This window comes from Rhinopithecus bieti, unplaced genomic scaffold (assembly GCF_001698545.2).
Source record: "Rhinopithecus bieti isolate Rb0 unplaced genomic scaffold, ASM169854v2 scaffold_763, whole genome shotgun sequence".
Taxonomy (NCBI): domain Eukaryota; kingdom Metazoa; phylum Chordata; class Mammalia; order Primates; family Cercopithecidae; genus Rhinopithecus; species Rhinopithecus bieti.
This window is the reverse complement of record NW_016803270.1, coordinates 135,062-155,990: the sequence shown is the minus strand read 5'-3', so window position 1 is coordinate 155,990 and position 20,929 is coordinate 135,062. Positions and strand designations below refer to the sequence as shown.

Sequence of the window (20,929 nt, the reverse complement as noted above, 5' to 3'; positions counted from 1 at the left end):
TCTCCTCCGTGGGGCCTGACGGAGAAATCACCTGCTGCTTTAATGTTCCAACGTCACATAAAAGGGAATGGGAAGGAGGGATGTTCTGAAAACAGAGGAGGAGGAGGTGCAGTACACTCATGGTGCATGTCTCCTGCTCAGCCTTTAACTTCCTTCATGGAGTGAGGATAGATATGGATTGTCTTCAAGCGGCCTGAAACGGTCAAGGTGGAAAAATAAGCAAGAGAGTAACTACTATGGGTTCACAAACGCAAGAAAAAAAACAGCTCAGCAAGAAACAACTCCTCATCTACAACAACTACAAATGAAAACCATGAAGACTCCAGGACTATGTGCCGAGACAAGCCTCTTTTCCGGCAAATGTCTTGACCTTATCAAAAAAGCTCAGTAAATCTCTTGGTCTTATCAAAAAAGTTCTGTGGTTACTAGCACAAAAATACGTTCCTATGGAGAACCCTTCTCTTTTCATTACAGTATTGTCTATCATGGGATTTTGTGGGTGCTCTCTACCTGATATAACCTGCTCAGTGTAACTGAATCATTGTTACTGCATCATATCAAAGTTCTGAACTAGGAGTGTTATCTATCACAGTTCACATCCATGTGAGTAGCTTCAAGAGCATTCAAAATCCAGGAAGAGCAGAGAGAAGAAGATGAAAAACAGACACCTCTCCTCCTCCAAATCTGGCTCTATAGCATTCATTATTGTGACTCCCACAATATATATATTCAAACAAGAAAGAAGAGAACATTCCAAAGCCTTTTATCTTCCAAGTTATATCTTATGGTACATATTTAATCTTCACTGATAAGCAAAAGAAGAAAAACACAGCCAGGCCCAGTGGCTCACGCCTGTAATCCCAGTACTTTTGGATGCTGCAGTGGGAGGATCGCCTGAGCCCAGGAGTTCAAGACCAGGCTGGGCAACATACCAAAACCCCGTCTCACTAAAATTTTTTAAAAGTTTGATTTTTTTAAAAAAGAGAAACTTATTTGCATAATAGGACCTTCTCAAGCCAAAAACAGATTGGGTATTAGTTCATTTCCATTCCATTCATTCATTCAACAAATGTTTACTGAATGCTTATGAGTATTGTTCTAGGACATGGGGATATAGCAGTGAACAGGACAGATTAAAACAGGTGGGAATGTAAATTAGTACAACCTCTATGAAAAACAACATGGAGATTTCCCAAAGAACTAAAATTGCAACTACCATTTGATCCAGCAATCTCACTACCAGGTATCTACTCAAAGGAAAAGAAATCATTACATCAAAAAGGTACCAGCACTCATATATGTATCTCAGCACTAGAAACAGTAGCAAAGATAGGAAATCAACCTAAGTGTCCAACAACAGATGACTGGATAAAGAAAGTGTGGTATATAGACACAACTGAATATTATTCAGCCATAAAAAAGAATGAAATCATGTCTTTTGCAGCAATACTGATGGAACTGGAGGCCATTATTCAAAGTGAAACAACTCAGAAAGTCAAATATCACACGTTCTCACTTATAAATGGAAGCTAAATAATGTATACACACGGACACAGAGTGTGGAATGATAGACAGTGGAGACTCAGGAGGGTGGGAGGATGGGAGGGGGTGAGGGATGAGAAAGTACTTCATGGGTACAACAACATACATTATTTGAATGATGGTTAAAAGCCAAGAATTCACCACCACACAATATATCCATGTAACAGAACTGCATTTGCATTCCTTACATTTAAACAATTTTTAAAACATTTTATTTAAAAAAAAAAAAACTGAAAAAATTACCATACCTACTAACAAAATTATGCACTATAAGAGAGAAGGAGGTGATAATTTGCTTGCAACAAATGAAAAAGAACAGGACCCTTCATAAAATACTTATTTTCACATAATTTAATGATTTGATGTTCTGAGTATCTGCATCAAAATGTGATTTTAAAAAAAAATTTATCTATGGTATCTGACACCTCACATGGTCCTCAAACACAGGTACAAAAAAAAATCCAAAAGCATTTGTTTAAAATTTGGCTTTCGATCCTATGATAAAAGTAAAATTCTACTAGGAAGAACAAAAATACAGTACTCTTTGACAAAGCTACTTGCGTGTCTAAAAGATTTATAGTGAAAAGGTCATTCAACAAAAGATAACCAGAAAATGGCTAACAAGAACAAAGTCATAGTTTATGTTAACAGGGTTGAGTGATTCTTTATTAGTAACTAGGTTAGAGACTTGTATATTGACTTTTTAATTTTGATCCCAAAGCAGGTGGCTTATCCATATTGTTATCACTGATAAAGACCATCTCTCTGGCCTGGGAATCTGAGCAGCAGTTGGTGGCTAGCCTCCCATCTCCACGCACAGGCACCTCTGCGAAGCTGCAGGTGCTTCTTCAGAACTTGAGAAGCCTCAAAACACAAGGGACGCCTTCATGAAAGCTGATGCTAATACGAGTCAGCACGTGCACACCGGCTCACCAGGCCACCGCTGGCTCTCAGGCAGGTGATCTGCACCACTATGCTTCTGATTTCTTACTGGGGTGAGCACAGAGCATATGCTCAAACGCTATGGCTTCTTTCTCAGATCTGTCACTAAACAGTTCTATTATCTTCATATCGCCTGGCCGCTCCAGACTTCAGTTTCTTCACCTGGCAATGCTTAGGTCAGATTCACTTCGGGACCTTTGAGGGAGGGAGTGAGGGTACCTGACTAGCCCCAGCCCCATCCCACTACCACTGGAGATTCTGATTCAGCGAGTCCTAAGTGGTTTCTGGGTATCTATGGGGTGGGACGTGTGAATGTGTGCATGTTTTAGAATATCTATAAGCCCCTAGTGAAAGAAATCCTAGACTAAGAAATCCTAGACTAAATGACAAAGTCAGAGCAAGCTATAAGAATTCAGGGTCCCATCCAATTCCATCTGTGAACAGTCGTAATCCCTTCCCTTGATCAAAGAACTTTGTTGTTGGTTTTGTTTATGCTTTCAATCTTGTTTTTAAGACACAAACAGGGAAGGAACTTGGATCGTCATTAACCTGAAGCTGTGTGTAACTGGACCTCCCAGAAAAGACAAGAATACATTTCTACCTCCTCATTTTACACCTGATTACTTTAGCAACACATCAGCGGCCATCAAGCTTTATTAAATTGAGACCAGACCACCTCCAGAGTCATCGGACAGAGGCAGATGAGGTAGCATTTGGCTAGAGAGATGGCAGGCACCTGTCAATGGCTGCTCTTGCAAAAGTTACTGAGACTCACAGTAAGAATTACAACCTTCAAATTAAAAGAAATAAGCGTTTAGGCTGCAACACATAGCATAAGACAGTTGCTGTGGAACTTCGCCTGTGAATATAATTTCTGTCGCAATGTCATGGCTCCAATGGAAGTGGAGAAACATTATAAGGAAACAGTTAACTGCTTTCTGCTTTTAAGAAATAGGTTTGAGTTAGGTAACCCAAACATGTCGATAGGTATTTTAACACTATAAAATGTTGATTTTGGTAGGGAAAAATAAAGTGATGCATGCAAGTCAAACTCTCACATTAAATAGGATGAATTTAAAATCTCCTTCCTCAAGTAATACATTCATCTAGGCCTCAATATGGAAATCTTAATTTTATAAAAACTTTAAAATTCTTGGCCGGGCGCAGTGGCTCAAGCCTGTAATCCCAGCACTTTGGGAGGCCGAGACGGGTGGATCACGAGGTCAGGAGATCGAGACCATGCTGGCTAACACGGTGAAACCCCGTCTCTACTAAAAAATACAAAAAACTAGCCGGACGACGTGGCGGGCGCCTGTAATCCCAGCTACTCAGGAGGCTGAGGCAGGAGAATGGCGTGAACCTGGGAGGCAGAGTTTGCAGTGAGCTGAGATCCGGCCACTGCGCTCCAGCCTGGGCGACACAGCCAGACTCCGTCTCAAAAAAAAAAAAAAACTTTAAAATTCTTTGGAATTTCATATTAAACCACAGTGGTAAAAAAAACTAAGAAATCTTATATGCATCACAGCAATGAATACAATCTTTCAAACTGTAAAAGAAAACCAAAATCAAGAAAAATACCAAGGAGTTCCTATCACCATACAAGGCCACAAGATAAATTTAAACATCAGGAAAAGTAGAAACTGAAAGGGGTAAAATGCTTGCCAAAATAAGATTATATGTATTTCCACATCAGAGTTAATGTAAGTTGTTCTATCTTTTGCAAAGATCAGCACTAACTGTATAATCAATCTGTACTTCTGCAAGAATTCAGAAGTAGCACTCCTAAGGAAAAAAAGAAGTAGGTCATGAATTACAAAACCATGCTTTACAGTTTTAAAGATATAACTCTAAGATTTACATATCACAAATAACTGGGCTTAGTTACATATGACTTTAATTCGAAAGGATAACTTTGGAGGCCAAAGTGTGAGGATTGATGGAGGACAGGCATTCAAGACCAACCTGGGCAACACAGGGAATCCCATCTGTACAAAAAGTAAAAAATTAGCCGGGTATGATGGTGCATGCCTGTCAGCTACTGGGAGGCTGAGGCAGAAGGATCCCCTGAGCCCAGGAGTTCAAGGCTGGAGTGAGCCATGATCACGCTACTACACTCCAGCCTGGGTGACAGAGGATTCTCTTTTTTCAAAAAAGAATAACCTCTCTCCCTTTCATGACTGTCATTAGTATTTAAGCATAATTTTTATCTTTCTCACCCACACTTAAGATCGAGTACAACCCTGAAGACTTTTAAAGCACAAATTAACATAAATTACAGTGCAGTTAGTTCACAACCCAAATAGGTAAACAAAAAATTTACCACCAGCTGAGCACCCACTCATTCTAACCAAGCAGCTACAGGTTCCCAGGCAGCATGCTCCATTCATTCTGATCTTACAGAAACAGCTCCTCGCTGTGATCATATAATCATGTAACTAACAGTTCTCAGTATGTACCGTGTTTCCTAACTTTAACTGCATTATATCCACTTGTTATTAATAAACACATGAACGGCCCAGTGCATTGGCTCATGCCTGCAATCCTAGCACTTTGAGAGGCCAAGGCAGGAGGATTGCTTGAGGTCAGGAGTTCGAGGCTACAGTGAGCTATGATCACACTACTGCACTCTAGCCTGGGTAACAGAGCGAGGCCCTATTTCTAAAAACACATAAAAAGTATGCTTCTTGTAGAAGAATTGTTGCCTTTTGGGAAATACGTATTAATCCTCTAACTAAATGATCTACGTTATTTTTTCTTCAAAATAAGCAATGGTTCCATGTTGATCCTCCTATACTTTGACATCTCCTGTCTGCTTGATTAGTATTATGAAGTGGCAAAAATTCTATCTGGAATAAGGATAAAGCTTAAAGACCTTGACTTGCCTGATTCTTTCTTGATTGAACTGTATTCAGCAATCTTTTTTGTTGTTAATACCTCTAGGATGATAAATTCCATCCTCTCTCTCACCTATGTGTAGTTCATTTCTCTTTAACATCTAGGGCTTCAGTGATCTAAAATATTATATTCTTAAATCCAATGTTATCTCAGAATAGTTTAAACTTGGCTTCCATTTCCAGGAAGAAAAAAAAAATCTTAACGGAGAACCGGGAAGCACCAGAAGAATTAATGCTCAACACACTGCATAATATTTCCTTAAAAATAACTAAGAAGAACCTGCTTCAAACCAAATCAGGAATCTCTCTATCTGGGGAGCATACTTTTGGAAGAAAGCTTATTTGCCACAGATTAAACTAAACATAGCAAAACTGAAAGTGTTGGGTTTTTTTTTTTTTCATTTTAAACTAACATCTTGAGTATTGTGGTATGCACATTTTTACCTAGTTACATAAGGCTAAACTTAATTATTTCAAAAATTATAAGCTATCCTAGAAAATATGAATTATATTTAAGTTGTGGAACCTCTCATTACTTGTGGTTGGTAAAGGAAGCCAGAACACACAATTTGCACAACACAAGAGTAACAAGAAATCAAGTTCCAGAATATTTTCATATTTACACAGGAAAGCAATGTGACAAACATAGCAAGAATACATTACTCAGGCCAGGCATGGTGGCTCATGCCTGTAATCTCAGCACTTTGGGAGGCCGAGGCAGGTGGATCACGAGGTCAGGAGATCAAGACCATCCTGGCTAACACAGTGAAACCCCATCTCTACTAAAAACACAAAAAATTAGTCAGGTGTGGCGGCGGGCGCCTGTAATCCCAGCTACTCGGGAGGCTGAGGCAGGAGAACGGTGTGAACCCAGGAGGCAGAGCTTGCAGTGAGCCGAGATGGTGCCACTGCACAGCCTGGGCGACAGTGCAAAACTCCATCTCAAAAAAAAAGAACACATTACTCCTTTAGGGCTGTGGTGACATCGGTAGCAAACACCACCTTTTCTGCTATGATTAGGAAACTAGTAATGAAGACAATAAACACACTACAAGTATCCACACACATATATTCTGTTTTCTATTTAGGAATCAAAGTTATTCTCTCCACTACAAACAAGAGACAGAGAAGAGAAGAGATCGAGACAGGAAATTGAGACCAGCCTGGGCAACATGGTGAAACCCCATCTCTACTAAAAATACAAAAATTAGCCAGGTGTGGTCACGCATGCTTCTTATCCCAACTATGTGGGAGGCTGAAGACTCATTTGAACCCAGGAGGAAGAGGCTGCAGTGAGCCAAGATTGTGCCACTGCAGTCCAGTGAAGACAGAGACTCTGCATCAAAAAAAAAAAAAAAAAAAAAAAAAAAAAAACCCACAGGAGGAGAGTTCTAATTCCCAACTTGTTACATATTCTTAATAAGTAGTTTTCTTTCTAGTACAGCACTTAGCCAGAACATAGGTATGTTTTAATATTTTTTGATGAACAGTTTTTTACTTAAAATTATCCTGGTTATATCTGCATTTTCTCACTAACAAGAAGTAACACTGTCTATTGTAAAAAGAACGACTGTATAAAAAGCACCTCTCCACAAGACATCCCCACCAGCTCCTTGACAGTTTAACACTGCCACGGCAACACCTGAAAGGTACCACCTTTGTTCTAGAAATATCTGAATAATCTGTCCCTTAATTTGCATTAATTAAAAGTGGGTATAAACATGACTATAGAACTGCCCCTGAGCTGTCACCCTGCATGCACTGCCTAGCGGGTAGCTCTGCTCTGCGGGAGCAGTCACAGAGCTCTAACACTACAGCCTCAATAAAGCTGTTTTCTTCTACCAACCTGCACACTCTTGAATTTTTTTTTTTTTTTCTTGAGACAAAGTTTTACTCTGTTGCCCAGGCTGGAGTGCAGTGGTGCAACCTCCGCTGACTGCAACCTCCATCTCCTGGGTTCAAGCAATTTTTCTGCCTCAGCCTCCTGAGTAGCTAGAATTACAGGCGCCTACCACCACGACCAGCTAATTTTTGTATTTTTAGTAGAGACGGGGTTTCACCATGTTGACCAGGCTGGTCTTGAACTCCTGACCTAAGGTGATCCACCTGCCTCAGCCTCCCAAAGTGCTGGGATTACAGGCGTGAGCCACAGTGCCCGGCCCTCACTCTTGAATTCTTTCCTGAGCAAAGCCAAGAATCTTCCCAGTCTAAGCCCAATTTTGAGGCTTACCTGAAGCCTGCCCTGCATCAATTTAACTATAATTCTACTGTAAGCCAATTTGAGTAGAACATAGAAAACTATAAAACAACACACCTTACTATGTTGTCTTCACACATGCATATGCACATAATAGATATTATAAATCTCTAGATTGCTTAAATACAAAATCCGCCCAATTTGCTTTGCTTCTTACCTTTTCTATCAAGGGAATTCACAATTACCTTAAGGCCTTACAAGATCAAGGCAGAGTTATTTTGAGTTGTGTCTTCTATTAATGCCTCCTTGAAAGGAAGTCTTTTTAACAGGCAAGCTATAATCTATAAATCTCTAATTAACAGCTTTTAAAGCTTTTTCGTTGAATTTTTAAAAATCATCTAACTTTCTGAGTTAGCATCATTGTTTTTCTGCTGTTAAGCAACTTTGTCAGATTGTATCATTCTGATGACTTCTACATCTTGGTTGCTATTTTCTATATAATCAAAACCTGGAAGTCAGTATACAGATTCAGATATACAGATAATCATAACCTAGGTGTTAAAGAAGATGATTGAAGTCCATGAACCCAGTCATGCAGACATCTGGATGCATGAATTTCAACCATTTACTTCAAAAACCATGTTCTGCTTTTGCTGAGGCAGAAATTTCAATCATCTATGCTATAAACTGAACCTCTCACCCAGTGAGCTCAGAAAGCTCCCCCAATATATGATATTTTAGCTGCTGCTTCTCTTTCTTCATTCCATTTTATACAATATCCCAACTTTTTTTTTTTTTGAGCCAAAGTTTTATTTGTTCATTTCTTGCATTTAAAGTGCTCTTCAATGACATCCTTGGCCTGAGATTCCTTATAACTGCCACAGTCCTTAAGTACTAAACAACTGCAACCAACCACTCTGCAGGGTCTTCCCTCTGTCAGTATTACAGAGGCCTACCCATTCCCTAGATTCTTGTTTTTGTCAACCTTAATTAGGCTAATCTGGTATTCAGCACATGGGCCTCCACCAACTTAACACACACACATGCTCATCACAGTTGGATACAGGCACACAAAGATGGGCTTGGTGCTTGTCTAAGGCTCTGGCGGCTCCGGAAATCCCACGTGCTGGGCCGTCATGGACGAGAGTGGTCTTCAGCACCCCTTGTAAAGCAGTGTTAACATCCATCACACCGCCAGCAGCAATGCCCTCCTCAGCCACCAAGGCAGGCCACAGGCAATGAATGAAGCCTCATCTTGAACGCACCCAAGGCTCCGCCTCCGTAACTCAACAGCAGCAGGGAAAAAGCATGGTCTCAATTGTCTTGACAAATCTCAGAGGTATTATACTCTTACTCCAACTACATCTCTCTCCCCCAAGAAACACACACAAAACAACTTTAAAACTTACGTTTTCTATGGCAACCTCACCTCAAACAAAGTGATGCACAAAACTGAAAATATACGGCTGCTTAAATGTCACATCCTGGCTCCTAGCAGGGAAACAAAATGCTCTGAAGAGGGGATGGTTCCTGCTTGAGGGGGAAAAAGTCTGTCTTTCTTATCAGTGCTCCATCCCACAATAAACAAATGATCTAGGAATTTTGTACAAGAAGTCTACATGATTTTTCATCTACACGCAAGGTCCCCCTCCACACACATCCTCCAAAAGGCCACATCTCATCAATAAGATGAAAAGTAATTCCATTTTACCTGCCAGCTTAGAACTTAATGATTTAAAGGCATGTTTACAAGGGCAGAACATCATCACTATCATCACTACCACTGGAACGACACGCAATTAGAAGTCGTTTAGGGAAGGAAGTTAGAAATGCTCAGCAGAATTTAATTAGACAAATTGAGTTTTGGCAGAGATCTCTAGGTCAACACCCTACTTCTATAAACAATGTCATGGAATTCTTAATACAAGGCACTCATTCTTAAATTCTCAATTGGCAAATACCAACACTTAGGCCACCACCCTCAGGTTCAAGCAGTTTTAAACTCTATGATTCTTCAAAAGGGAAGAGAAAAAGATTCTGTCAACTGAATCAGCAACAATACTTTTAGGCAGTCTCTGAATTTCCTCATTCATTTCTGGTATTACTTTCTGCATAGTCTACACAGGAGGTTTAAAGTCTTAAAAACAGGTTTTATTCTGCGTCTTTACTCAAATTACATTAATTTGAAGAAAATATCATCACAATGAAGAAAATCAGGTTTGCTGAAAATTATTTACCAACAAACATCCAATATGGTGGCAGTTTCTGCTGAAGGAAGTAAGTTATATATAAAATAATTAGAGATTTGGAATGTCTTAGACTTATTTTCAGTATTTCAGTGTTGTCCATGATAATAAGGAATATATAAGAAAGGTGATTAAACTGACCAGGCACAGTGGCTCACACGTATAATCCCAGAACTTTGAGAGGCTGAGGCAGGAGGATTGCTTGAGACCATGAGTTTGCAACCAGCCTAGGCAACATAGTGAGACCCCCATATCTACAAAAAAAATAAAATTAACAGGGTGTGGTAACACATGCCTGTGGTCTCAGCTACCTGCGAGGCTGAGGTGGGAGGATTGCTTCAGCCCAGGAGACTGAGACTACCAAGAACTGTGGTCATGCCACTGCACTCCAGCCTGGGCAACAGATCTGGACTCTGTCTCAAAAAAAAAAAAAGATGAAACTAAAACTACAAGATTTAGCAGACATACGAGGACCAAAGTAAGTGTAGAACTGATGACACATTAATTTTAAGTGTCCAATCTATAAACCATTAAAAGATATTCCCAAAACACACATCATTCATAAACTGGCCAGAATCAATATCACACATTTGAACTGAATTTGTACTAAGAGGGTAACAGTTCTGAGGCACCTATCTGTAATGCTGCAAGGCACCATTCTTCCCCGGGCAGGGGACACAGATACCATGACTAACTCTCAATGGTTTCACAGCTCGAAAATCACCATTCTAATGAAAGACCACTGGAGGGCACACATAACCCATGGCACTCATCCAAAAGTAAAAATAAAAAAGCGTATTTTATGTGCAGGGTAATCTTTACTTTTTACCTGTTATTGTTGTTTGGTAATTACAAACTAGTTCCAAAAACATCAACATTAAGACAAGGAATCTTTATAACACTGTTAAAAGATCCACTATGTATTGATTGTATAGCCTAAACTTATACCATCATATATCCAATAGCTTCAAAGAACTCTTTTAAAAAAATGCTTTTTTAATTTTTTTTGGGGGGGGGAGGGAGATGGTCTCACTGTCACCAAGGCTGGAATGCAGTGGTGCAATCTCGGCTCACTGCAGCCTCAACCTCCCCAGGCTCAGGTGATTCTCCCACCTCAGCCTCCTGAGTAGCTGGGCCTATAGGCATGCACCACCATGCCTGGCTATGTTTCTATTTTTTGTAGCGATGTGGTTTCACCATGTTGCCCAGGCTGGTCTCGAACTTCTAGGTTCAAGTGATCCACCTCCTTCGGCTATCCAAAGTGCTGGGATTACAAGCACATACCACCGTGCCTGGCCCAAAGTATTCTTCAGAAAAAATATTTTTAATTCTGAACAATCTACAGAACTGTGAAATTACAGAAACACTAATTTGCTCTTATTCTATTATTTTGTTATACATAAAAACCAACTAATCCCTTTTAGTGAGATGTTTGGGTAAAAACAGTGTCTTCATTAAAAACATGTTTTAGTAAAAGATTCCATATGAGTAATAAGGATCTGCTAACATCACAACTTGTTAGTATTGCGGCATATAGTAATTTAAACCCTTGCAATAAATGAATAAACATAAACACTAATAAATAATAAGCATTCACAAATGAATTGATAGCACAGAAAATATCAATATGATTTTAAAACAGAAAATCATCAAAATTAATCAAGAAACTTTTAAAGAATAAACACAAAGAGTAAGCATGACTTTCAATTCTCCCCAACCAAAAAAACAATTAAAGGGGTGTTTTAAGGAAGTTTCTGTACCAACCTGCCTTTTGCTGACTTCTGAAGTGGCTCTCTTGAGGTTCAATGACCTTGAAAACCTTAGCGCCTTCACCGAATCCTTCCGAGGGGTCCCAGAAAAAGAGTAACACCTCTTTGCAGGTTTCTCCTTCGCTCTGTTTGCCATCTCAATCCATTAAGAAGGCAAAATCCTCAACGGCATAGACTTCAAAACTAACTACAGAATAAAATGATCCCCAAAAACACGGTCCACCCAAAACGTAACTAAACAACCTGTTTTGCTGAGTCCTCAAGGAAAGGGCAAAATCTCAAGTAAAGGGTAAAAAATGGAAAGCAGGTGGAAAATAGGGGGAACAGATTCCACCACCTAAGTAACCCCTCAATGGACAGCACAGACGGCATCCAGCAGTGTGGACTCCAGGTTTACCAGAGAAACCAGGTACAGCTCAACTGCACCAGTCAAACAGGCCAGAGGTAGTTTGTCAAGAGTAAAACAGGGTGTAGCAAAACACCCTGGAGTCAGCAGGGTGTGAGCGCACACATCGGGTTCAAAGAAGTCTCTCAAGGCATTCCTTGCCAAAATAGACAGGGGGCTACAGGATAGGATCAAATCACCACTCCTACTTCAAACCAGGAGCCCGCAGAGTGTGACTTTTTTGTTAAGTTCTTTGAGCACTCTCTTCTTCCAGTGAATGAGAAAGGTAGTGATCGGATGCTCAAATACACACATTTTACTCAGAGAAATACAGAACAAAATAGTTGCAAGCATTACGAATTAGGAGTCTGGAACACCGCCTGCCATGTCACAGAAAGAGGAGGAAGGGTGTTTTTATACCCTTTCAAAAGGCAACAGGAACATCTTTCCTTCGTTTTATCTCAGGTCTCACTAAACTGAAGTTGAGCGTGAGAACAGGTCATGAAAATAAGACAAGTTGTCTGTGCAGGAACAGGGATGAAACCGGGGTCTATTATCCTACGCGAATCACCAAATCAGACACTGCATGTTCCACTTACAAGTGGAAGCCAAAGAGTGGGTACATACAGACACACAGAGCGAATAACAGATACTGGAGACTCCAAAAGGTGGGAGGGTGGGAGGGGTGAGGACAGAAAATTACCTTCTGTGTACAATGTTCACTATTCAGGTGATGGATGCACTAAAAGCCCAGACTCCACCACTATCCAATATGAGCATGTAAGAAACCTGTACTTGTACTATCCAAATATATAAAAATAAAAAAAATTTTAAAGAAAGAAAATAAAACATAAGAAAATGGAGAAATAGGTCTCTAGAGAAAGTACCGAATACTATGAATATCTGCAATACAATTATACTTACAATACTATTAACACTAGACACCCACAAAACTCAATGCTTTAGGACACGTACAAGCCTAACCCAAGGACTGAAAGATACAGTACATTCAGGATGGTGTGGTATCTTATGCCTGTAATCCCAGCACTTTGGGAGGACGAAGCGGGCTGATCAGCTGAGGTCAGGAGTTCAAGATCAGCCTGCAAAACATGGTGAAACTCCATCTCTACTAAAAAAATTAAAAAATTAGGCCAGGCACGGGGGCTCACACCTGTAATCCCAGCACTTTGGGAGGCCGAGGCAGGTGGATCACGAGGTCAGGAGATCGAGACCACCCTGGCTAACACGGTGAAACCCCTTCTCTACTAAAAAATAGAAACAATTAGCCAGGCGTGGTGGTGGGTGCCTGTAGTCCCAGCTACTCGGGAGGCTGAGGCTGGAGAATGGCGTGAACCTGGGAGGCGGAGCTTGCAGTCAGCCGAGATCGCGCCACTGCACTCCAGTCTGGGCGACAGAGTGAGACTCCATCTCAAAAAATAAATAAATAAAATTTAAAAATGAGCCGGGTGTGGTGGTAGGCGCCTATAATCCCAGCTACTCCGAGGGATGAGGCAGGAAAATCACTTGAACCCAGGAGGTGGAGGTTGCAGTGAACCAATATCGCACCACTATACTCCAGCCTGGGCGACAGAGCAAGACTCCGTCTCAAAAAANAGTAAGCTTTTGAGAACATAGCAATTTGAGTAATTTTATATCTGTTAACTCTAATAATAGCTAAAATAAAGGCCCATAAAACACAAGCCACTAGTAATTTATTTGCATTGTGTTTTAAAAGTATTGTTCTGCCACAGGTTGGAGGAAAAAAAACAAAAAACAAAAAACAAATCTAGTCCTACACAGCGACAGTTTGAGAAGTAATTAGTTGTGTTAATTAAACGTAGAAAGAATATTCAAGACTGCCTTTTTGGGGAGGGAGGGAAAGTCAGAAACAGCCCATCTGGAGGCTGACCTGAACACTCCTCCTAATTTATCTAGCCTGAATATTCTCACCTACATATGGGGCTTTTCTTGCTTTAAAAGGATGTGGAATGCAGCTATACTAAGAAAAAAAGGATACAAAACTTCATATACCTTATAGAACATGGAACACCACAGTTGTAGCTGCAAATATTTGGTAGCATTTTCTTTTTTTATTATATATAATATATATAAAATATATGGCATTATATGTTATATATAATCTACATGTATATAATTAGATTTTTATATGATATATACATATATATGTGTGTGTATATACACATACGTGTGTGTGTGTGTGTGTATATATATTTTTTTTTAAGTAAGACAAGGTCTCACTATGTTGCCCAGGCTGCCCTCGAACTCTGCATTCGACTGCACCCTTGAAAAGAAATCTCTCTTCACAATCTTTTGTAAGAAATTAAGTCAAGCAGTATACCACACATTCAGACGCAAGGAACTTCAGAATTCTGAAAGGGTACAGATTCTCTAATTCTCTCATTCCAGGAGAATCTCTGATTTTATACTGTGCACCTTTATTTCATATTAAATAAGCTCTTTGCTGAATGGCAGTCAAATGCCATCAAACATGAAATGGTTATAGATGTTGAATTTCTAGCAGCTTTCTGAATCTGATTTCAGAACATATTTTAGAAACCATACGACAATTTGTCTCATGTCTGCAGAGTCATTTCCCTTTGTAGTATTTCAAATTCAACTGGTTATTTTTTTCCCAAAATCCAAATTGTATGTTCCTCTCACCCAGATGTTTAGACGCAGGAGAATTTGCAGAGTTCCCCACCCACATCCAAGACTCTATTTCTTAATTTAAATTTACTGGTATTTTCCTTGGCTGAGCATGGTGGTTCACAATTGTAATCCCAACACTTTGGGAGGCCAAGGTGGGTGGATCACTTGAGGTCAGGAGTCCAAGGTTAGGAGTTTGAGACCAGCCTGGCCAACATGGTAAAACCCTGTCTCTATTAAAATACAAAAAAATTAGCTGGGCATGGTGGTGCACGCCTGTAATCCCAGCTACTCAGGAGGCTGGGGCAGAAGAACTGCTTGAACCCGGGAGGCAGAGGTTGCAGTGAGCCAAGATGGTGCCACTGCACTCCAGCCTAAATGACAGAGAGAGGCTCTGTCTCAAAAAAATAAAAATAAATAAAATAAATTTATTAGTATTTTCCATCACAGTCAAAGGCTGGTATTAGGCAAAGGGTATGCACCATCAGAAGAATCAATAAACACTTTGGGAGGCCAAGACCGGTGGATAACCTAAGGTTGGGAGTTCGAGACCAGCCTGGCCAACATGGTGAAACCTCATCTCTACTTCAAATACAAAAATAGCTGTGTGTGGTGGCAGGCGCCTGTAATCCCAGCTACTTGGAAGGCTGAGGCACGAGAATTGCTTGAACCCCGGAGGCAGAGGATGAAGTGAGCCGAGATCATGCCACTGCACTCCAGCCTGGGCAACAGAGCAAGACTCTGTCTCAAAAAAATAAAAAATAATAAAAGAAGAACCAATAAAGGTTATCAGGCTGGAAGAATTCACATTTCTGCTATGCGGAAATATTTGTTGAATGCCTTTAAATACTATATGTTCTATACAGATGTGACTTCCAAATTCCTATATCCAACTCTCTCCCTTGAGCTTCAGACATATGTCCAATACCTGACATCTGTGTTGGAACCTCATGGGCATTTCACATTCACCTCAATGTGCCATGGAAGACTTGACTTGTCCCTGTGTCCTACTTTCCTCCTTAAGCCTTCTACATCCCAGTAAGGGAGCCTCCATATCCCTCTTCCATTTGCTCCAAAACTCATCCTTAATTCCTTGCTTGCCCTCATTCCTCACAGCCTGAAATTCTGGAAATTTTAATTCTGAAACGTATCTGAACTCCATACATTTTCTCCCAATGCCACTGTAGTTTCAGCCACCATCCCCTCTTCCCTGGATGGCTGGCTGCCTTCTCATTGGTCTTTCCCCATCTCTTGCCCATCTACAATGCACTCTTCCCACAGCAATCTTCTAAAAATATAGACCTGATTATGTCACTCCACAGTGTGACAGTTTGGTGACTTTTTATGGCATTTCATGTCAAATCTTAAAAATCCCTTAACACAGTCTTTAACGTCATCCCTAATCTCAACCCTACCTTCCTCTCCAACCCCATATCATTCTCCTCTCCTGATTGCTTGCTGCATCCTAGCCACACTAATTCCCTTTTGATTCATAAACACTTCCACCTTTTTTCCACTTCACATGTTTGTACATGCTATCTCTATCTAGACTGCTCTGCCCCCAACAGATCCCAGAGATGTTTCTTTCTCATCCAAAGTCCAGCCCACCTGTCTCCTCTGGAGAGCTGTCCTTTCCAACCACCTCAAGGGGCCACCCACACCCCCTACTGTCTATCACATCCACACTCACCTCCTTTACTCTGTATTCCTCACTGTAAGTAGCTCTGTGAACCAGAAACTCACCTCCTGCTCACTGACACATCCTCTGGCTGTTTCTCAAACATATTAGGAACTGAACAAGTATTTCTAAATGAATGCAGAAAGGACAGGATGAATGAATCTGCAAGACATACTTAACCTTTGCTCAAGCAAATGCTATCATTTTAGTTGGACATATGAACAATGGGCATCAATAAACACGAACTGTGGTAGAATTATACACAACACTAAACTCCTGACCTCTTAACAAATAATCATATTAGAAGATATAGAAGAAAAAGAAAACATAGAAATCTGACAAAATGGAGACAGGTGTGGTGGCTCGCACCAACAACACAGGAAGATGGCTTGAGCCCAGGAGTTCAAGATCAACCTGAACAACACAGTGAGACCTGCCCCCATCTCAAAAAAACCTTTGAGCTAATTCCCCTGTCACTCAAGAAAATTTTTTTTTGTTTAATTAGCCAAGCGTGTGGTGGCACACACATGTAGTCTCAGCTACGTGGGAGGCTGAGGCAGGAGGATCACCTGATCCCAGATGTCTGAGGCTGCAGTGAGCTATGACTGCACCACTGCACTCCAGTCTGGGTGACAGAGACCTTGTCAAAGAAAGGAAATAAAGAAGAAAATAAAATGAAAGAGGATATAGGAAAAAAAGAAAGAGAAAAAGAGCGAGGGAGGAAGGGAGATAGATCTGAGAAAATGAAATAGAGTTACAATCCACATTTTCACTAACCAAACTGGCTTCCTTCTCCAACTGCAATCGATAATCAAAGTGTTAGTTATTTGGGGCCAGGGAGAAGCCCAGTGAGTGGAAAGAGATCTGTAAATATGGGAGGCATATTCCATCTCTCTCTTTTTAAAAATGGGGACACCACCATGTACCTTGCAGGGCTGATGTAAGATGTGACTAAATCCTACTACAATGTGTAGCACACAAGGTGGAAAAAGATTTCTTAGTTATAATAGTTGACTTATTCTGCTATGACAGGATCAAAGGGTACAGGCTCTGCCTATTTTCTTCTTTTCCTGTAAAATCCAGAAGGAAAAAAAAAATGGTCCTGCTATTTTCTATATGATTCCTATCCTTTTTTATGAATGAATGGCATGATGTTTAGCATTTAAAATGACTTCTCCAAAATTATTCAGAAGCTGTTAATGAAGAAGAAGCAACCAAGAGTCATCTGCCCTCCTCCTCTTTTTTTTATTTTGGGGGGGGTTTTCCAGGGGGAAGAGCTAATAGATACAGTTCTTATTTGATTCCCAAATACTGAAAATATAGACTGAGATCTTTACTACTTTTCTGTTTCAGAAGAACATATGTTTTAATAGTGTACTGAGAATCCTCAAATTCTAAGATACAGAAAATGAACAATGTATTTCTTACAACAACTATCTCTGGGCACCAATTATACACCATGCTCTCTATAAATTCATAGAAATAAAAAATAAGTGAAGGTGATTACCTATAGAAACTCATTTCATAACACAAATATCTAGGATAGCCTGGTCTGTTTGCTCGCTTGTTTTTAAATCCTCAAGCCAGGTGCAGTGACTCACACCTGTAATCTAAGCACTTTTGGGAGGCTGAGGCAGGAGGATCATTTAAGCCCAGATGCTAGAGGCTGTAGTGAGCTAGATCAGGTCACTGCACTCCAGCCTGGGTGACAGACCAAGACCCATCTTAAATAAACAAACAAAAAGCCAGGCATGGTGATGCACATCTGTGGTCCAAGCTACTCAGGCGGCTGAAGTGCGAGTCCAGGAGATAGAGGTTGCAGAGACTGCATCACTGCATTCCAGCCTGGGTGACAGAGTGAGGGCCTGTCTCAAAGAAAAACAAAACAAAACAAAACAAAAAACCTTAGAAGTTGTTATTAAAAGAATGAAGAGCCTAATTTGACAATGGTGGTGGTGGTAATGGTGGCCAACAATGGCAACCACAAGTAACATTTCCTGGGACCTTATTTTTGCCGAGCACAAAACCTTAATGTGAATTCCTAAGGCTTAATGTTAAACTTAACCTCATAATGAAATCATGTCCTTTGCAGCCACATAGATGGAGCTGGAAGCCAATACCCTAAGTGAAATAACTCTGACACAGAAAGGTGAGTACCACATATTCTCATTCATAAGTGGAAGCTAAACAATGGGCACACATGGTCATAAAGATGGAAATCATGGACACTGGAGACTCCAAAAGTGGGAAGGCATGGAAGGAAGCAAGGCTTGCAAAACTATTTACCGGGTACTACATTCACAGTTTAGGTGATGAGTTCACCAAGGCTCAAATCCCATCATCACCCAATATACCTATGTAATATAACTACATATGTATCTCCTGAATCTGAAATGTAAAAACAAACAAACCAACAAAAAACTCATAAGATAGGTACTATGATTATACCCCATTTACAGATGGGAAAACTGAGGTAAGAGAAGTCATGTAAAGACAGCGTGAAGCCGGGATTCAAATGCAGGCAGTGTGGCTCCACAACCCACCATACGAGATGCCCAGCACTTCCAAAGAAACAGAAAAGCACAGTGCGGCACACCAAGTTATCAAACCCCAGCATGGGATTGGTGTAACTGAAAGAGTGACAGCCTCTGTCCCCTGACTCACTGGGTGGCCCCGGATAAGCAAAGTCTTGAGGGCTTTCGCTAAAAGGAGTGAGGCCCAGCCCATCTTGTGCAGGCTGACCCCAAAGCTCCTACTGCTCATGAAGACCCTCACTTCTCATGCAGGAGGCCTGACCCCCTCCCAACTCCCTTTCACTAACACCTGACTGCTCTACCTGTACCATATCTGGGCCCTGTGCTCCCACAAACTGATGAACTGTGGTCAAACCAGTGCCCACAAAACACTTAAATGCTGGGAAGTAATCCTTCTGAAATAATTAACCATTTGGTGCTCTGCTTGGCAGCAAATTTAAATATTTGCTTCTTTACACTCTAAAATAAGTTTACTTAGGAGGAAATGAATACAGTCATCTAGTTAAGGAAGTCAATTTATACAAGTTATTTCATTTCCAGATTATCAAAATCTTTAAATCATTCAGTTCCTATGCCAATTCATACTAAAGGTCAAAAAAAAGATGTTTCTATTCTAAGCTCTATTTATAACTAAACCCAATGCTTCTTTCTTACTGGAATTAAGCAAAAGCAGAATATGGAACGGGCAGTGAAAACAAAAACAAAACAGTGAACCACGCACACCGTCCTCAGAGATGACCAGTACTGACACTTTTTGGTCTACCCCTCAAACTTTTCCCAATGTACATAATTATTTGCACTAAAATTAGACTATATTTGGTACATTGTTTTAAACTGATTTTTAACAAATTTATATTGGATTCACAGATTTATCTGTGATTAGTCACAAATATCCAGCTGCCTAACTAACAGCTCCTAGACACTCAAACTCACAGAAGGCAACACTGAACCTAATCTCCCATCCCCAGTCTGGCAACCTTGCAGTAGTCCCTACTTTGGTGAATGCCCCACCATCTCCACCCAGCCCAATCGCCATCAATTTCAACCTCCATCCACAAAACCGGCAGGAGCCACACACTGCCTGCATTCGAATCCTGGTTCCACAAAACCTGCTGACTGGCCTCTGCCTTTCATGCTGCCTCCTCATTCATTCTTCACACAGCCATCTGGGGGATATTTCTCAAATGTAAACCAGATCACTTAACACCCACTGGTCTTTCACTTACATGTCTACAAGACTTTGCCTTGCTCATATATATATACACACACACATACACACACATATATACATGTATATATACACATACATACACACACACACACACACACACACACATATACACACACACATTGTATAGTAGCATTAAGCCCAATGCCTGGTACGCAATAGGTGCTCAGTAAACTGAATTACCTAAAAATATTAGTCTGATTTTCTTGCAAAGGAAATTATTCCATATGCTGTCTTTTAAATTATTCAAGCACTCTGGTTTAAAAAACTTCTCTTATTAACCTTTGAGAAGGGGAGGGAGGCCACTTAGCTTTGATTCAACATTGAAACTAGGTTTTCATTTATCCCATTTAATCTTAATCTCAAGTATTCATCAAAAGACAGTAGGGTATGTAGTTACGAATAAGTAAAGTATTCCCTTCGATTAAGACAACAGAAAACACATTTCGTAAGTTTTTCATTATAATGTTTTCTGTAAGTAGGATTTATGATAAGGTATGCCTTCAGAAATCACTGCTTCTTTAAAACGTGTATTTCCCCAAGATGGAAAGATTAAGATGCCTGCATTAAAAGCACGTTCTCCTGGGCTACATCCACTTCACCTGAGGGAAGGCAAGGAATAGAGATTCAACAACTCACCTACATGATCAGTAAAAAACAGTACGCTGGTCACCATGTAACACCCTAGGCAGACATCATAATTCATGTTAACTTATGGAAATTAAGCCACAGTGTGCACAAAGGAAAAAACTCAGAGTAAACCAGTGGCTGAAACATTCTAAGGGAGTTAACAACTTAATGCACGATTCCCACAATCTTTATATATATATATATATATATATATATA

The 20,929-nt window shown here is 40.3% G+C and overlaps 1 protein-coding gene across 24 annotated transcripts in view; it reads right to left on the bottom strand.

The window, feature by feature from the left end:
• PARD3 (par-3 family cell polarity regulator) overlaps positions 1–20,929 on the bottom strand; it is a 724,849-nt gene that overhangs the window by 568,865 nt on the left and 135,055 nt on the right. The gene's annotated exons all lie outside the window — the stretch shown is intronic.